The sequence below is a fragment of the Chrysochloris asiatica genome, unplaced genomic scaffold (genome assembly GCF_000296735.1).
Source record: "Chrysochloris asiatica unplaced genomic scaffold, ChrAsi1.0 scaffold00043, whole genome shotgun sequence".
In the NCBI taxonomy this organism is placed as follows: domain Eukaryota; kingdom Metazoa; phylum Chordata; class Mammalia; order Afrosoricida; family Chrysochloridae; genus Chrysochloris; species Chrysochloris asiatica.
Window position 1 is genome coordinate 14,279,008 of NW_006408561.1, and position 19,134 is coordinate 14,298,141.

At 38.0% G+C, this 19,134-nt stretch overlaps 1 protein-coding gene across 1 annotated transcript in view; it reads left to right on the plus strand.

Moving 5' to 3' along the window:
* The first annotated feature begins 148 nt into the window (after nt 1-148).
* SERPINI1 (serpin peptidase inhibitor, clade I (neuroserpin), member 1) overlaps nt 149-19,134 on the plus strand; it is a 115,623-nt gene continuing 96,637 nt past the window's right edge. The window contains exon 1 of the mRNA XM_006861806.1: nt 149-328. The gene's annotated coding sequence lies outside the window, so the exon portion shown is untranslated. The remainder of the gene's footprint in view (nt 329-19,134) is intronic.

Here is a 19,134-nt window from a genome sequence, read left to right on the forward strand (position 1 = left end):
GAGGCTACGGAGTGAGGGGACAAGGGTCTCCAGAGACAGGAAGTGGCAGAACAGCTATAGAAGTGCTGGGTGCAGGAAGACAACCGGGGAACGGCTTCCCGCCGCGGACCGCCCGGGCAGCAGCAGGAACAGCAGGGGGAGGAGTAACAGCCGCCTAATTCGCCAACTAGTGGAGGGGGAGGCGGAGCTTGGTTCCCTGTAGAAGCTGAAGGCGCAGCCTGGACTGTAGTTTCCCGGGAGAAACGGGAGCAGGAGCCAGAGGAGAGCGGAGCGCGGTCCTCGGAGCATCAGCTCCAGCATCCCGCCAGGGGTTGCAGGTGTGTGGGAGGTAAGCGTGGATGCCTCTTCCAGGCGTCCGCACATGAGAAAGCCTCTTCCTATAGGAACTATGTTAAGGCACTACTAAAAGAGTCTGCCTCCGGCTAGGAAACCGGTGCAACCCCTTATAGGTGAAACTGTACATTTTTTAGACTTTAAGGGGGGCGAAAAAAGCAAAAGGTGGCTTGACCCTGGGCATAAAAGGGTGTGGTTAATGTTTTGAGTTGTAGTATTAAAATTGTCCTGAAAGATTTCAAATTTAAAGGAAACCCTGCTAATTGACAAGGTGGATGATATCTGGATAGGTGCGTAGTTAGTAAAAAGCAAAATGTTGTCATTGATAAAGAATTACTTAAGAACTCTGTCACTAAGAAAATAAGTTTACATTCCTTTTTGATGTCTGCCCTTTATGTTGGTTTATCAGATTGTCCTGCTGCCGACCTGTTATTCTGGGTGGTTGCACTGCAGGTTTCTAGAATTGAAAGAGATCCGTATTAAAGAAGCAAATACGGGCAGGAATAGTGATTATAACTGAACGTATCAGAAGTATATAACTTTTGCCGGCAACAATGTAAAAATGTATTTTAATGGATGCATACTTAGTTTTCCTTCTACTGGCTCTGGAATAATGAAACAAAGACGTTAACTCAGCCTGAAGCGGGAACATAGGGTATACTTCATTGCAGCTCCTTATTCTCTCATTTGTGTCCGGTAATATATATACATTTATAAAACATGAATACAAAAAAAGCTGTGTGAGAATCTGTTTTCAGTTTAGAGTACGTGCTAAGTGGATATCCTTAGAATTTGTTATGATGGGTTCAGGCTTAAAAGACATGTCGAGTCATAAAATTATTTTTTTCTCAATACTAAACCATGTGTGTATTTCTTTCAATGTAATTAAGTGCATCTGGAAATATGCTTTAATACTAGGTAAATAGAAAGTTGCTATCTTTGTATAACTGTGACACAATTAACAGCATATTCTTTTTAGGTAAGACTATGTAACAATCTACTTGCCTAGTTCATTTGTCTTTTTGTTACAGAGGTTCTCCAGATTACATGGTTTTTAAATATAGTAGCATATTGCAGCACATTTTGCTATCGAATGCCTTCATTGTGACAGTTTTATATTTCAGAGAGTCTGTCTGAATACTTTAATCTGTATTTCTTGAACTAGGACTAATAAAATAGAATAATTGATTTCTTGTTTGTTTGGGTTTTTTTTCCACACTTTCTTGATTTACTTAAAAACAAAACCAATCCTGTTGTTGTTTGTGGATTCTAACTCACAGAATTTTATATTTTCCTAATGCATGCAAATTTCCTTTGTGAAAAGAAATGGCCCAAAAGAATTTTCTTTATAGCTTTGAGTTCAAGCCTACTGAGTGCTTGACAGCCTAAGTGACTTATCAGTGTATATACTCCTTCCCTTCAGGGCCCCCTCCAACACTCACTCTCCAAAGAAATATATTAGGACAGATCTTTAAAAAAAAATTTTTTTTAAATGCTGCTTTTAGGTTGCCCCCTAGCTGATCAGGTAAATGTTAAAAGCAACAAAGAGCTTCAGAGAGAAAAAGCAATAGTAGCCACTAAACTTAGCAGCCATTGTAAAGATCAGATATTTTTATTTGCTATGTCTTAGCTGATGACATGACCCTGTGAAAACGATTTTAGGGGAGAAACAGGAATTGAGGTATAGTGAGGTTTGAGAAAAGATTGTATTTGCCCTTTGTATTTGTGATTAAGTGGATGGTCCCAAATCAGAGTCTTAGATTCTCTCTCAGGTTCTGCTACTGATTCATTTTGTGAAATTAAACACTTATTGTCACTGGGTTATTTCCCCTATGCAGTAACAACAGTGATGACAATGGAGTTCTTTCAGAGCCTTAGTAAAAGGTGTTTTGTAAAGAGTTTGATTGGGAAACAGTTAATAACCAAGCAAATGGGCTAAAATTAAATATCAAAAGAATTGAAATTCAGGTGTACTTTGAATTCCAACTACTTACAGGTCTTTTGCTCTGAACATAAATGGGTAGAATCTCATCAGTAATGAATGAGTTTGTGGTATTAAAGTACTAAATGGTTTGCTTATTTCACTGATCTGTATCCTTACTGTGTCATTGAAAAATACTGGGTTCTTATGGGTTAATGTGCAGGACTGCAAGTTCGGTTTATACCACAAGGTCAGTGGTTCAAGCTTACCAGCCGCTCCTTGAAAACCCTATGCAGGATCACTATGGGTTGAGACCGACTCGACAGCACTTAGCAACAACAATATATCGTTGCTGTGGTGTAGAAGGACCATGTATTTATAGGACAGAAACTATTTGCCAATATATGTAATACCTGGACTCCTGGTGTGGTGCTATAGGATCAGCACTATACTGTGAACCACAAGGTCGACATTATAAACCAACCAGCCGCTCCTCAGAAACTCTATACAGGGTCCCTATGAGTCAGAACTGACTTGACTGCACTTAACAACAACATCGTACCTGGACATATATTTGTTACCAGGGATCCTTAGATAGTTTTAATTGAGGTTCATTCCAAAATTCAGACTAACTGAAGATTGCTATTGACTTCCTTACTACTACTGAGAAGGTTCATTATATGGCAGTTTATAACTGTATTTAAAGCACTGGCTAGGTTTAAAACCCTATACAGGGTTGCTGTGAGTCGGAAACGACCATACGACATTTAACAACAAAACAGTTTAAAAACATGTTATTTAATTTGCTCTTGATTTGTACTAGTTGTGTGTGTGTATGTATGTATATATATATGTGTCTGTGTGTGTGTGTGTGTGTGTGTGTGTATAGGGGGAGGTTGGCATGATATAATAGTAATTTTTTTAAAAACCGTTCAGAATGTCTCTCTTAAATGGAAGTTGCTCTGAGGATTACTGTTCTTTAACCAAAAGACTTGGTTCATTAAAAATTATAATTTTTTTTGTATTTTTTTTTTTAACTAAAATTCTAACTCTAAGCCTATTGAGTAAGAATAATTGAGTAGCATGGGATTCTCTAATAGGAAGATTCACTGATGCATACTGCAACAAATAACAAGGCTTTCAGATTCAAGATCAAATGGTTTTGGTGTGTGTTGTTGTTGTGAAGTGCCGTCGAATCAATTCCGACTCATAGCGACCCTGTATAGGGTTTCCTAGGAGCAGCTGGTGAGCTTGAACCGACACCCTTGCAGTTCAAATGGCTTTACAGTCTGGTGCATTAACCCACAGCGCCACACCAGAACTCTAAATAGGAAGAAAACTGCTTGAGAAACATAACCCTTAGCAAGAGAGAAAAGAGACTTGATCTTTTTTGTGAAGTGCCATGGCCTATTTTTGTTTTGTTCCTTTATCATTAATTTCCAGAGGCATATTTCCATAGTCGGAGATGCCACTTTACTATAGTGTCATTTTATCTAGTCAGGCTGACACAAATTCATTAGATTTTGAATAATCATGGATTATTTGAGAAAAGCTGAAAAGATCACATATGTGTATACTCACTTCTTTGGCACTATAGGATAAGCACTAGACTGCAAACCACAAGGTTAGCAGTTCAAAGCCACCACTGCTTCTCAGAAATTCCATACAGGGTTGCTGTGAGTTAGAACTGACTCCACAGCACTAAACAACAACAAATGTGAAACTTATTTAAAGCAAAAGGAACAAAAACCCTAAAATGAGTTTTTAACCCTGAATAATAAAAGTACTTGAACCAATAAACATGAACAAGGGCTGCTTTTTCTTTTTGTTTTTGGTGAGGAGGATTGCTGTTTACTTTTATTTTTTAAGCAAACTTCTAAGAACACTATTTTGAGGAGCAATATTTATCATTATAGAAGGGTAAGGGTTTTATTTAGTTTTTAGCCTTACCTCTAATGCTTTAAGAATTTAGTCCTTAACATTTGGAAAGTATTTTAAGTAACTAGATCATTAGCTTTTTGAGACCATACTGGACTGCTAACCACAAGGTTAGCAGTTCAAACCCCCTAGCCATTCCTTGGAAACTCTATACAGTGTCACCATGAGTTGGAAATAATTTGATGGCACTTAACAACAGCAAGCGTTATAATGTTCACATAGCATTCAGAATAAAGAAATTGGCCTCTGTTCACTAATTGAATTACAAATATTGGCTAATACTTCTTCAATATACACATTGAGATATCTTGCAATTTGAGAGACAAGTCATTTGATCCTATAGAATCTTTCGGAGATTAGCTTTTTCCTTTGGAAAACTAAATTGAGCCCAATTTGATTGATACTGGTGGGCTGCAAAGACTCATCTACAGCTTTGGGTGCCAAAGTTTCTAAATCCTTTCTGTAGAGAACATGTGCCAGGAGAAAAAGGTTCTCTGACAGGATATCTGCCCATGGCTTAACCACCATCTTACTTCAGACTACATGTAAACATTTCTTAAGGTAGACATTGTGTGTTTTTTAATCTTCCAGAAACAAAGTAACCTTATTAGTGTTAGAATTCAGATTTGAACATGTTTTTGTCTTTTGTTAATTATGAGAATAAGTAAAGAATTTTAGTAAAGTCTACATAGTTCCTTATTAGTAGCAATATTAATAACATATGTAACTGGCTTTTTAAAATACCTTTGCCAGACACAAATAGATACATATGATTGACTTAGAAATGATCATTAATCTCCTTCATATTTCGTTGGCTTAGCACTGTGCCTTGTGTAGCCGAGTTCATAACTGTCTTCTTCACCAGATGCTTGGTATCTTCAGAATTTTTCATTCATCATTTTATTTGTTTTATGGTCCTTATATATAGTCTATATTTGGTAAGTGATAGCACTTTGAATATTTGGACACTTGTAATGAAGCATCATTTTACAGTTTTCACAAATAAGTACAGTTAGGAAAATGAATTTTTCTTAGACATCTGTTTTAGAAGCAAATCTAGCCCTCTGCCTACAACAGTTGCTTCTGTTAGAGCAAATATAAATATCACTGTCTTTGCTTAGATTTCTGAATGGATAGCGCAGAAATTGCTATTAACTGCAACCCTGCATATGTATGTGTGCCTTTGGTATAAATGTATTTATCGGATGCTGTCTGTAATGAATGTTCCTTTTCTTTCCTTGCCTTTAGAAATTTGCTGATTTAAACATATACTTTGAAATACCACCTGCCCCACAAGCATATAAACATACTTTCTTTGCTTTCTATGGCTTTTTTTTTTTTCCTCTCTTGACATGTAGATACAGAGATTTATAGAAAATAAACGTAGTGTGAGGTTTATCTTTATTAAAATTTAACTGGTCACGACCATTCTATTTTCAGTGAAACGGTTGCATTGAGGAGCCTTATTAAGTCTGGATTATACAAGGATCTATCATCTCTGAGTCATGGTGTGGATGGGCTGGGTTTTGAGACTTGGCTAGCAGTGCACAGTGTTGGCCTTGGGTACAGCATAGCTGTTGAAGTGTCCATGTGCCTCTGGTTACTGCTTTGAAGGCCCCCTTCTGGTTCAGCCAAGAAATGGAGCCTTCTCAACTCTTCCCAACTCTGAGTGTGGAAAGAAAACCAAAACCCAACACACTGCCATCAAGTCGATTCTGACTCAGCAGCCCAATAGGTTTCCAAGACTGAAGGCAGATGGAATTGACTTGATTTAATAACCTTATTTTCCTAAGTGTATTTTTTCATGTATTTCACTCCAGAGTTCTTAGCAATAGTTCTTGTGTCACAAAGTAATTTCTGAAGTACAATATAGAAATTCAGTGCATAGCTTTAAGTTTGTAGGCTGTTTCTCCAGTAGGTAGCATCTTGATATCTTTGAATGGTATCTTGGAAGTGATCAACTCAGTGGATCAATTCTAAAACTTTATACCCCCATTGGATTGTTTCTGTTATTTTCTTTAAAAACAAACAAACAAACACATCCTTTTTAAAATGAATTGAGTGAAGGTTTATAGAGCAGATTATTAGTTTTACATTCAACAAATCATATACTGTGCTTCATTACATGGTTGCAACCCCCTTCATGCACCAACAGTTAACAGCATTTACCTTTACTCATTTTAACTACTACATTCCCCCCTGTCTCCTGCCACCCCCATCTTTCCTCTGCCAACCTCCCTCCAGTTGTATATTGCTTGTCCCATCACCCATTGCCAACACATGTCTACCCTCTAGCACATGTATCATTTCCTCCTCTCCCCAAAACCATAGATTGTTTCTTTTATCAAGGAAAAAACAAAAAATCTCACAGGGATATGTAATAATTTTAACACCCAAAGGACACATTCTGGAAGCCTGTCTCCTGGCCACCAGCACACAGCTTTTCTCTTTCCATGAGTCTAGAGTCCTCAGCTGCTCTATCTTTCCATGCCATCACCTCTGCCTCAATCTTTGGTGTCCCTGCTTCTCTGGTTAGAGTCCCACATTCTGCTCATGCTCTTCTCTCTTAATGGTCCTAGGGTCCTCTGCTTCTAGAATGTAAGAGTAACTACCACCCCTTTTTGTTACATAGCTTCTGCAATTAGGTATGGTAACAATTTCTCATTATTTAATCAAATTAACCCTATCCCCATCTCTGAAAACTATTCCGTGGGGATTCAACCATCCCCTGCACAGTCTGAAACTACACTCCCTCTTGAAAACTTGAAAGCCAGTCAGTCACTTTGTGCCTTTGTAGCCCACCTCCATTTTAGGTAGCCAATTCACATCCTTGATGTGAAGACTCCTTACTTCTTGGTTAGTATTTTGAGCTAGCACATCCATAAATATAGGCCAAGTTCATAAAATTGGAGCAATTTATACTTGCTTCCTTTATCAAATTTCTTTTTCTCTCTGGTAGTGTAGTGGTTACAAATCGGGCTGCAAACCTTAAGGTCAGCAGTTCGAAACTACCAGCCGCTCCGCGGGAGAAAGATGAGGCTTTCTACTCCCGTAAAGATTTACACCCTTGGAAACCCTGTACAGGGTCGCTATGGGTCGGAACCGACTCGACGGCACTTCACAACAACAACAACAATCAAGTTCTGATCATCAAGCCATTGAAGCTAGGTAAAATGGGTACTATCTGCAAGTGTGAGCATTCTTGTGCATCTCCCCTCACTTCATATCAGCTGGACACTTCACGCTAAGCTCTAGTTCTTCATGGCTAGGTTCTCATCCGTGGGCTCAGGAGTCCCCAAGTTTCATGACATTTCAGACCAACCAGCCCTTCCTGTTTCTCTCATCTCAAGGTCAACAGGAGTCTACGGAACATGGTCAAACTCAACCCATATCTTCATTGATGCCTTTCCCCCACTTCCACTCACAAGTAGACCAACGTGGTCACCGCAAGCTTACATGCCTGCTCATGTGTTCCCTTTGAGTTCCCTTGGAAGGGGGTCTGGTATTTTCTTGATAACCTAAATTTTGTTGTGAAAATTCAATCATTTTTCTTGGGGTCTTTTAACTTCATTTAATTTAAAATTTACCACCTTTTAGTGTTGTGCTATTGAGACTGTATTATGATGTATAATTTTTGCCATTCACTTGAATTAAGTCAGTTACTGAACCATTTAATTGTTGTGTACTTCACAAAGCAATTTAAAAGTCATTGAAGCAAATAATGTTTTTGAAATCTATTCATTCTTCTTGTTAAGAACCCTCTACCTAGTGCCCTAAATTGCTTGCAGATATTAAATCATGTATTCTCAGTCTAAGGCAGACTAAGTAACACTTTAAGTCAAAAGTTCTTTAACTTAATTGCCTTGGACATATAATACTAGATGAAATTTGTACATTGTTAGTATCATCAAGACTACATGACAATGGTTTAATTTTTGTTGTTGCAAACCAGAACACTTTTATAAAGGTATGTATTTTGAGGTCTTGATGCACAATGTTCATTAGCTAAATCCAAGTGGGTGGTTAGTTTCCTTTTTAAAAGAACATGATGCAGCATGTTTTTTTAAAAAGGAAATTACTTAAAATCGTAATGGTGGGAGAAAGATGAGATTGTATGATCCCATAAAGATTTGTTGTTGTTCATTGCCATTGAGTTGATTCCAACTCAGTGATCCTGTGTAGGATTTCTGAGGAGCAGCTGGTGGGTTTGAACTGCCAACCTTACTGTCCAAACTGACCTTGTAGTTCAGTGCATTATCCTGCAGCGCCACACCATTGGGGTGTGGCAAAGAGAATCAACTTCATAGCAAAGAGTTGACTGGTTGGTAATATTAGCAACTCATGTTTGTAAAAAATGTAACAGCAGTTTGAGTTAATATGTAATGTAAGTTTGAATATTTTAAAAGAGAAGTAAACTTCTTTTTATCCAAGATTGTCTTATAAATTTTTACTCACATTTGTTGCTCAAAAATAATTGGCAATTTAAAATTAGTTTAAAAGTCTTTGTCAAATTTTATGCATAATCACATAAAGCAATAGGGATTTTTTTTCAGAACAAGAAGTGAAGAGGGAAGTAGTTGTTTGCTTTTTGTTTAGTGGCCCATTGATGTTAAGGCCTCACCCTCCTGTTTTGTCCCATGCTTCCTATAAGATGGTGCTACTATAAACTTCCTATAAGATGGATCCAGATAACACATTTTGGTGGATGACAGGAAGAATGGGGAGAGACAGTCTTTATCTTTTAATCAGGACATAAAAGCTTTCCTAAAGGCCTTGAGCAAAAGTCTGCTGTGGACTGGTTGGTCCATGTCATGTCACATGGCTGCCTAACTTCAAAATATTTTGAAATATAAAGAACTTCCAGTCTCTATAGTGGTGATGGTGTGGTTAAGTGCCATCCCATCCTATCAGTTCTGACCCTGTATAGGGTTTCCAACAAGCAACTGGTAGGTTTGAACCCTGACCTTGAGGTTCAAACTGACCTTGTAGTCCACTGCTTATCCTATAGCGCCATACCAGGGTCTCAATAGTAGGTGAAGCAAAAGAATAGGGATTTGAGATTGATGTTTGAATAACCAGTCAACATTGCAATCATAATCTAAAAAGTATGTTTTTAGATCCCTAAAACTATGTTAACATTAAAATTTCTAGTCAACTGGTGTCTCCTTTTTTTCCTGTTTCATTAGGAATTTTTCCAATCTAATGAACATCTAATTGTTCATTAGATTGGAAAATTCTTAACATTCTCACACTGAATTTTCACTTTCATGACTTCATGTCCTGGAACAATGTCATTCCTCAGAGACATTCCTCAGAGTCTCTAGTAAAAGGGACATCTAACGTATGCAAAGATCTCTGTAAAGTGTTCAACAGCAAAGATGTCAGTGTGAGGACTAAGGTGCACCTCACCCAAGCCATGCTTTTTAAATAACCTCATATACTTCTAAAAGTTAGACAGTGAATAAGGAAGACCGTAGAAGAATTGATGCATCTAAGTTATGATTTTAGAGGAGAATATTAAAAGTACCATGGATTGCCAAAAGAACAAACAGATCTGTGTTTGAAGAAGTACAGCCAGAGTGCTCTTTGGAAGCCAGGATGGCCAGATTTCATCTCTCATACTTCAGACATGCTATCAGGAGGGACCAGTCTCTGGAGAAAGGATACCATGTTTGGTAAAGTGGAGGGTTCAGCAAAAGAGGAAGACCGCCAACAAGATAGATTGGCACAGTGTAGCAACATCTGCGTGGTTGGCCCAGGACCAGGCAGTATTTCGTTCTGTTGTGCATAAGGTCGCTATGAGTCAGTACCAACATAGTGGCACCTAACAACAACAGCAACAACCTATACCCTATCCAATACTTGCCTTGTATTTTTCAATGCAAGCGTTTTTTAAAACATGAAAGGAGAATTCTGTTATAAATCTGATTGAGATCAGAAAGAATCTGTCTGTATAGGCTATAGTTGACCTTTGAATAACATGGGTTTGAACTGCCTGAGCTTACTTATATGTTGTTGTTAAGTGCCGTCGAGTCGGTTCCGACCCATAGCGACCCTGTACAGGGTTTCCGAGGGTGTAAATCCTTACGGGAGTAGAAAGCCTCATCTTTCTCCCGCGGAGCGGCTGGTAGTTTCGAACCGCTGACCTTAAGGTTCGCAGCCCGATTCGTAACCACTACGCTACCAGTACTTATATACAGGTTAAAAAACAAAAAGCAAAACAACAACAAAACACTATGTGACCCTCATCATCTCCATGTGAGTAGTGCATCTCTCCAGTAAATTGCATATTGCAGTGAACAGTGATCTTCAAGGCTCTCAAGTATTTTAAATTGTGTTTAGTGCATTACAGTAAACCTTGAACAGGATCGCCAGGAGTCCTGGTGTGGCACTGTGGGACCCAATAATTCTACTTGTAGACATACATACTTGTTATTTTTTATTAAGTGCTATCAAGTTGGTTCCAACTCACAGAAACATTGTAGAGGGTTTCCAAGTAGTGGTTGATGGGATTGAACAGCCAAGTTTGCAGTTAGTGGTTCAGTGCTTATCCTACAGCATCACACCAAGCCTAAGGGAATTGAAAACATATGTTCACACAAACACTTGTGCACAAATGTTCATAATAGCCAAAAAAAATGTAAATAACTTACAAGTCCGTTAACTGATAATAAGCAACTATTATATACCCATACAAATGAATGTTGCTTTTGTTAAGTGCTGTAGAGTCAATTCTGAATTGGAGCAACCCTGTTTAGGTTTCCTAGGCTTTAAATATTTGAGGGAGCAGAAAACCTCAACTTTCTCCTGCAGAGCATGGCTGGTAGGTTCGTAGCCAGTGCTTACTATATGGAGCCACTGTGTTCCCATACAAAGGGATACTAGTCATTAAAAAGAATGAAATACTGATACATGCTACAACATGCATGAACCTTGGAAACTGAAATGAAAACATTAGACACAAAGACCACATAATGTATTAACCCATTTATATGAAAAATCTAAAATAGACAAATCTTTAGAAACAGAAGGTAAGGTATAGTCCTGATGTGGCACTGTGGGATAAAGCACTGGACCACAAGGTTGGTTTGAACCACAAAGTTGGTGATTGAAGCTCACCTGCCATTCCTTGGAAACCCTATATAGGATCGCTATGAATCAGAAAGGACGTGATGGCACCTAACAACAACAAGGGAAGAAGGCAATGCTTCTAGTAACAGAATAACTGCTAATGATTTGGGGGTTTCTTTCTGGGGTGATATATTCTAAAATTAAATACTACTGATAGTCTTAACAGCTCAGTGAGCATACTAAAATTTAAGTGTATATAGTATACAGAGATAAGCATATGGTAACCCAGACTAATGGGGAAAATAGTATAGGAAACAAATATTCTTAATATTATATCATTTGGCCTCACATAATGTCAGGCAAAATTAATGGAGTGAGATACCTTGTTAAGCTTTTATTTTATATTTTAAAATGAAGAGAAAAATCAAAACAATCCACGAAAGTAAAAGTAATGGGAAAGGGGTAATAAGCTTTTCATCAGCTTTCTCTTCTGCAGCATTTAATAATAGAATGCAGTGGAGCAATGTATAAAGAATTGGAACTGGAAAAGTGTACTGCTAAAAACTTGTTATTCAGCTGATGTACGGATTAGCATGCATTAGGACAAGAGAGTGATATTGTCAGTTATACTAACGTTTAAAAATGAAAAATCAACGACAGCAACAAATAGCCAAATGATCAGAATCAAGAATTGAAGGTTGGGACAATAAAAATAATGGAACAAGTAAGATTTATGTCAGACTATTTTGTTTATAAGGAGCTCTGGTAGTGTAGTGGTTACGAATCGGGCTGCGAACTACAAGGTCAGCAGTTCAAAACTACCAGCTGTTCTGCAAGAGAAAGATGAGGCTTTCTGCTCCCGTAAAGATTTACAGCCTCAGAAACCCTGTAGAAGGTCACTAAGGGTCATAACCGACTCAACGGCACTTAACAACAACAACAACATTTTGCTTATAAAACAATTCAGATGTCAAAATAAATCTTATACTGTGTTTTATGGTTGAAAGAAATTGATAGTTTTCTAGACTAAATAATCTAGATTATTTGAAGTACATGTATAAGAAAGCATAATAAATTTCTCATTTTAAAAATGGAGGCATCAGTTGATTTCTTTTTTGGCATTGATGGAAAATATGGAGGCACACTGGTGGTACAGAGGTTGAAGTGTCTGCCTGCTAAAGATTTGCTGTTCACACGCACCAGAATAAGATGTGGCAGTGTGCTTCCATAAAGAACTGCAACCTTAGAAACCATATTGGTCAGTTCTATTTTGTCCTATAGGATCTCTGTTGTTGTTGTTAAGTGTTGTTAAGTCAATTTGGACTCAGTGATTCTGTATAGAATTTCCATGCAGTGAATCTTGTGGTAAGCAGCACAGTGCATATCTGCTACAGCACCATACCTGTACTCCAGGAGTCAGAATCAACTTGATAGCAATGGGTATTTGTACTGTTCATGTAGCAATAAAATACATAAAACAACATAGGAAAGAAGTATAAGCATAGCCCTTACTGTCAGATTGTTAGACCTGAATTCAAGGGGATAAAGGAAACATGCAAAGTTAAAAATTGTTAAGTTTTGGAACAACAAGGCTCTGGGATACAGGGATCTAGGTATAGCTTGAAGAGGGAAAATAATACTAAAATCCTTGACTGCCTTATGAATATTAGTTTCCCTTGCCTACTATTGTAAAATAGACACTTGAGTGGTATAGAAAGGAATGTTGGGAAGCATGATTAGAGAAAACTTGTAAGCCCGTCTTCAGCCTATAACTGATTGGAATACCGCAAAGGGGTTCTACAACTTGCCCAGTGAAATAGGCCTTGTACAAAGCCTTCACAGAGTATAGGACCTTAGGTGGAATCTTGAGTCCCATCCACAACCTTGTGAGATGAGACATTCCCACTAGAAAGGACAAGCAGACTGGAACAGCTACAGTGACAGAAGATACATCTTCATGATGAACCTGAACTATACTCAGAGCAGTAGTTACTCTAAATACCAACAGAGAGGGAAAGAGTCTTCAAATCAAGTATCAATGGTATCCATTCTGTGCACAGGGTAGATAGGGATGGGCAACTTAGTCACTGGCTACCTAAAATGAGGGGGCAATAAAGGCACGAAGTGACTGGCTTACAAGGTTTCAAGAGGGAGCTTAGTTTAAGAGGGTGGGGAGAAAGAAAGAGTCCCCACTGAATAGCTATCACCTTGTCTAGATGGGTCTGGTGAAAGGAGATGGGGATAAGATTCGTAAGATTCAATAGTGAATAACTGTTATCATGACTAATTGCGACTGTCACAATTGTAAAGGTAGAAGTTTTGTAACAAAAAAAAGGGGGAGTGATTAATCTTACAGTCCAGAAACAGAGGACCCTAGGACCATCAAGAGAGGAACACACAAATAGAATGTGGGACCTTATCCAGAGAATCAGCAGCACCAGAGATGGAGGTAGAGATGGGGGCATGGAATACTCTAGATTCATCAACTAAGAAGAGAAGGACTAAGAACTGGTGGCCAGGAGGCAGACTTGCAGAATGTGCCCTTTGGAGATGTAATTTATTATATATGCCTGAGTGGGTTTTTTTGTTTGTGTGTTTTTTTAAAAAAAAAAGCTAAAGTGGATAAAGAGAAATACTTTTAACTGATGGTATAGGGAGGGGATTATAATCAATGTATTGAAACAAGTTATATGAATTGTTGAATGTGAAACTGATGATGTGCCCTGTAAACTTTCACTCAATCCACAATAAAAACCTTAAATTAAAAAAAAAAAATTATTAAGTGTTGTCAAGTTGGTTCTGACTCATAGTAACACTGTATATAGGGTTTCTGAGGAGTAGGTGCTGGGTTTGAACCTGTTACCTGGTTAGTAGTTCAGTGCCTATCCTACAGTGCCATACCACTATTGTTAAGTACCCTTGAGTTGGTTCCAACTTATAGTGATCCTGTATAGAGTTTCCAAGGAGCAGTTTGTGGGTTTAAACCATCAACCTTCTGGTTAGCAGCCTAGTGCTTATACTATAGTGCCACAGCAGGACTCCACTCCACAGCACTATTGTTGTTGTTGTTAAGTGCCGATGAGTCGGTTTCTACTCATAGCGACCTTGTATAGGGTTTCCGAGGAATGACTGGTGAGCTTGAACCACCAACATTGCAGTTTAAACTAACCTTGCATTCCGAGGAATGCGCATTAACCCACAGTACCACACCAGGTTGTTGTTGTTAAGTACCATGGAGTTGGTTCCAACTCATAGTGACCCTGCAAATCTTTATGGGAGTAGAAAGCCTCATCTTTTTCCCACTGAACAGCTGGTAGTTTTGAACTGCTGACCTTGAGGTTCACAGCCTGATTCATAAGCACTATGCTACCAGAACTCCTTATACTGCTAACCATGCTAACCCCCAATTGGTAGTTCAAATCCACCAGTTGCTCTCAGAAACCCCATAGAGGGATGCTGTGTGTTGAAACTGACTCATTGTCACACGACAACAACAGGGTGTATGGGGTAAGTTTTCCCAATTAAATTCTTGAAGGACATCATTTTTGGTAAGATGGAGGGTCAGAGAACAAGAGGAAGACCTCCAACGAGATGGGTTGGTCAAGTGGCAGCATTGATGGACTCAAGCATGGCAACAGTAGTGAGGTTGGCCCAGGATTGGGCAGTGTTTTGTTCTGCTGTGCATAAGGTTCCTATGGGTCGGTACTGACTTGATGGCACCTAACAACAACAATAACCACACCAGGACTCACCACTATTAGGAAAGGGCAACAGTGGACTTAGGAAAAAGCAATGACAGGGGCCTGGATGTAGTAGCGATGATGATGCAAATGCAAGAGAGCATTTGAGATACAGAATCAACAAAAATTTCCCCCCCTGTATTGGCTACAAAGTAGAGATTACAAACAAGTCAAAAATCAGCAATTAAAAGTTTATGTGTGTGTACTTAGTATGTGTGCCAGTTTACCACTATTCTCTGTTGTTTTATGTTGAGCTAATCTTGGTCATTTAACTTGCTTCATGGCCTTTGTAGATAATTAAGCTTGTAACCCCTCAAGAATGGGAGAAGAAAATGGCTGAGGAAGAATGACTATAAACTTGTAAGTCTGAGCAATAGGGGGGAAGAGTGTAATTTTAATACTTCAAAAAGAACTCTTACAGAAGCAGTGACACCAGAGATGGAGGCAGAGATGAGGACATGGAAAGAGAGAGAGAGCAGTTGAGGACTCTGGACTCGTGGAAAGAGAAAGGTTGAGTTGCTGGAAGCCAGGAGAAAGGCTCGCAGAATGTGCCCTTTGGTTGTTTAAATGATTATATATTCCTGAGTGTTTCTGTGTACAACCTCCTCAAAAACAAAAACAACGAAATAGAAGCAAATACTGTTGAATGATGATGCACAGAGGAGATTATAATCATTTCATTGTAACGATGAGTGTAAACTATCACTCAATTCACAATAAAAACTGAACAAAAAAAAGTAACTTATAAATCAGTTGAAAATTTAAAAATTTAAAGCATTTAATATATTTGTCTTAAGAGGTTGTATTCATTATCTAAATTCTGTTTACTTCATATTATGACTTACTAAGACATTAACATATAACTTATGTAAAAAAATTTTCCTTAAGTCAATTGTCTCTAATATATGTAGTTTCATTTCTTCTCTTTCTTGCTTAACAATTTTTTCATTGTTGTTGCTCTACTTTACTCTTATATTGCCTTCTTTTTATATATCACCTTAATTGAAAACTTTATTTTTTTACTTGATGCTGGTTTCTCAACTGCCATAAAATATATTAAGATACATTATACTTTTTACCCCAATAGAAGCATAATGTAATGTTCAGCTAGTCAAGCAGCCTGAATAATTAATCACTGTGAATCATTAGCCATATATGACAAGCTAGAGTAATTGCTGTATTTATACAGGTTAAAACACTTTAATTATAAAGCTGATAACATAAAGCCATATACCCAAGTCACTTTAAAACAATGCACCAATTAATAAATTTTTCTTCCTTCTAACCCTTTAGAATAACCTTTGAATGAAACCAGTAACAGGAATAAATATTGCATTGATTAAATGAATCCAAAATTTCCAATGAAACACATCTTGAATCAGAAAGTTCCCAAATCTAGGCAAATTCCTTGCTGTGAACTTCATATTATTCCTCAGATAGCTCTTTGACAGCACCTTTTTACTTTAATAAACTTTATTCTTCACTATTCTTTAATGAACAGACAAATGTGTCAATGATACCAGGCAAAGATAAAGGGAAGAAAAACCATGGAACAAAAAATCCCATATCTGTGAAGTATACATGTCTTTTTCCTCAGGGAAGTCAGAGAGAACATGTACTCTGAACAGTGGGTGGTGTTCAGTAGGTGTGAATTGGATGAATGAAGAAAGAAATCAGTAAGTTCACAGTATGACCCCCAGACAGGACAGGATGAAGATAAATTGTTAACAAACTCAGTTTTAAATTCACAGCTATTTTCAGGGAAATTTAAAAAACTTCTTTAGCTCTTTCTGTACATAATTACATACGAGGGGACTTTGAAAAGCTCATGGAAAAGTTCCATTATCTTTTCATTCCATTTTCCCATGAGCTTTTTGAAGCCCTCTTATATATTTTTTACTTCAGTATTTACAATAATGGCTGCTTCATAGAGTGGCACTGTAGGATACACACTGGACTGCTAACCCCAGGTCAGCAGCTCAAATACACCGGTTGCTTCTCAGAAACCCTCTACAGGGTTGCTATGAGTTGGAACCAACTCGACAGAATTTAACAACAATAGCAACAACAATGTTGAAGTGGTTTGTTTTAGAGGTGTGTATATGAAATGACTAATACTACTGTTCATAAGCTTTCTTCCTTCCAGGTTGAATTCAGGAATCTCTATGCAAATATTATATCCACTCTACAGTTCAACATGGTAAAAATGAACAAGAAGACATCAGGTAGAAATGTATGAAATTATAGAGAAGACAACCTTGTTGTTAAGTGCCTTGGAGTCAGTTTCAACTCATAGCAACCCTGTATAGGGTTTCCAAAGAGCAGCTGCCAAGCTTGAACCGCCCACTTTATGGCTCAAACTGAAGTTGCAGTCAAGCGCATTAGTCCACAGCCGCACACCGGGGACTCCAAGACAACATTAAGCAATGGGTTTATAGCCATATGTTCCTGTTACTTAATTATCATGTGGAGACCACTCTTGGAGTGTTAAAAGCCAATACGAGGTCTAAGGAGGCCCTGGGGGTTGTGCAGGGAGAAATTCAGACTACTTTATTGTTAGTGTGTTATGTCTGCTATGAGAAAGCACTGGTCATAGTAAATGAATGGTCACAGTGATAAAATGTTTGGCGATTAACTGAAAATTAGTGGTTCAAAATCACAAAGATCTCTGCAGAGAAAAGATCTGACCATCTCCTATAAAGACTGTTGTTATGTGCCGTCGAATCGATTCCGACTCATAGTGACCCTGTACAGGGGTTTCTGAGGCTGTAAATCTTTATGGAAGCAGAAAGCCTCATCTTTCTCCCGCGGAACAGCTGGTAGTTTCGAACTGCTGACCTTGTGGTTTGCAGCCTGATTCCTAACCGCTACCAGAGCTCCTATAAAGATTACAACCTAGAAAACCCCATGGTGCAGTTCTACTCTGTTATGTGGGGACACTATGAATCAGAATGGACTCCATAGCACCAAACACTAACAAGGACTGTGCTAGTATCTTAACATACATTATCCTCAGTAATTTTTATACCAACCCTATAAGAAAAGTACTATTTAATCCCCACCTCAAAAAGGAGGAAATTTAGGCATATAAATTTACATACATTGCACCTGGCATCACCACGCAGTACCAAGTTTGCATTTGGTATTTCAGAAGTCACCCAAATCCTTTGTATATTTCTATATAATGGTCCATAGTTACTACACAATGTTTATGTATTGTACCTTGAATTCAATGGCTTCATAAATAACTAGAGGACTTACAGGTCTGATCTATTATGAAAAATAAATCAACAAAACAATTCTGACTTTGGACAATACAGGAATATGTTCATTAATAAAAAAGAAAAGAAAAAAAAAACAGTATACATTTATTTTGAATTGGGCGTCTCAAACTGGCAAGTTAACCAACTGAAATTCTCCCACCTCACCTCATTCCTAACTAAATTAGATTTTGCAGAGTTCCTGCTTTGAAAAACAAAAACAAACAGAAAAAAAAGCACTTTCTAGGTAAAGAATACCATCTCCAGTTGCCGTAAACTCCTCTACTCTCTATTGTTGTTAAGTGACTTTTAGTTGACTCCAACTCAGCAACCTTATATAAGGTTTCCAAGGAACAGCTGGTGGTTTTGAACTGCTGACCTTGTGGTTCTCAGTCCAGTGCTGATCCTACAGCGCCACACCAGGTGTCCTATTTACACTGGCCCAATTTACACATTCATTTTATCAGCCAAGACACTTGAAGACATCTGATGTGGTAATCCTAGCTTTGAATCTTGAGCTTCTTTGTAAAATTCAAGTATGCTGTTGAAAGAGTAACATAATTGTTTGAAATACCTCTGTTTGGTAAAATGAGATAGACCTGTAATTATAGAACATAATTCAAACTATGTCACAATAATTGTCAAAGCTTAGTTTCTATCTAAGCTAAAACTAAATTATGGAGCAGTCAAAAGTCATTGATTTCCTTTAAATGTCCCCCTCCCTGTAGAAAAGAATGGGAATTCAGAGCTTTTTCTTCAGCCAAATGGAAATGTTGAGATGTGTGAAATTTGAAGCACTTGCCCTGTTGTATGTGCAGACTTGCTAGGAAATAGTATTATTGGGGTTATCAAGTGTCTGAGCATGTGATAG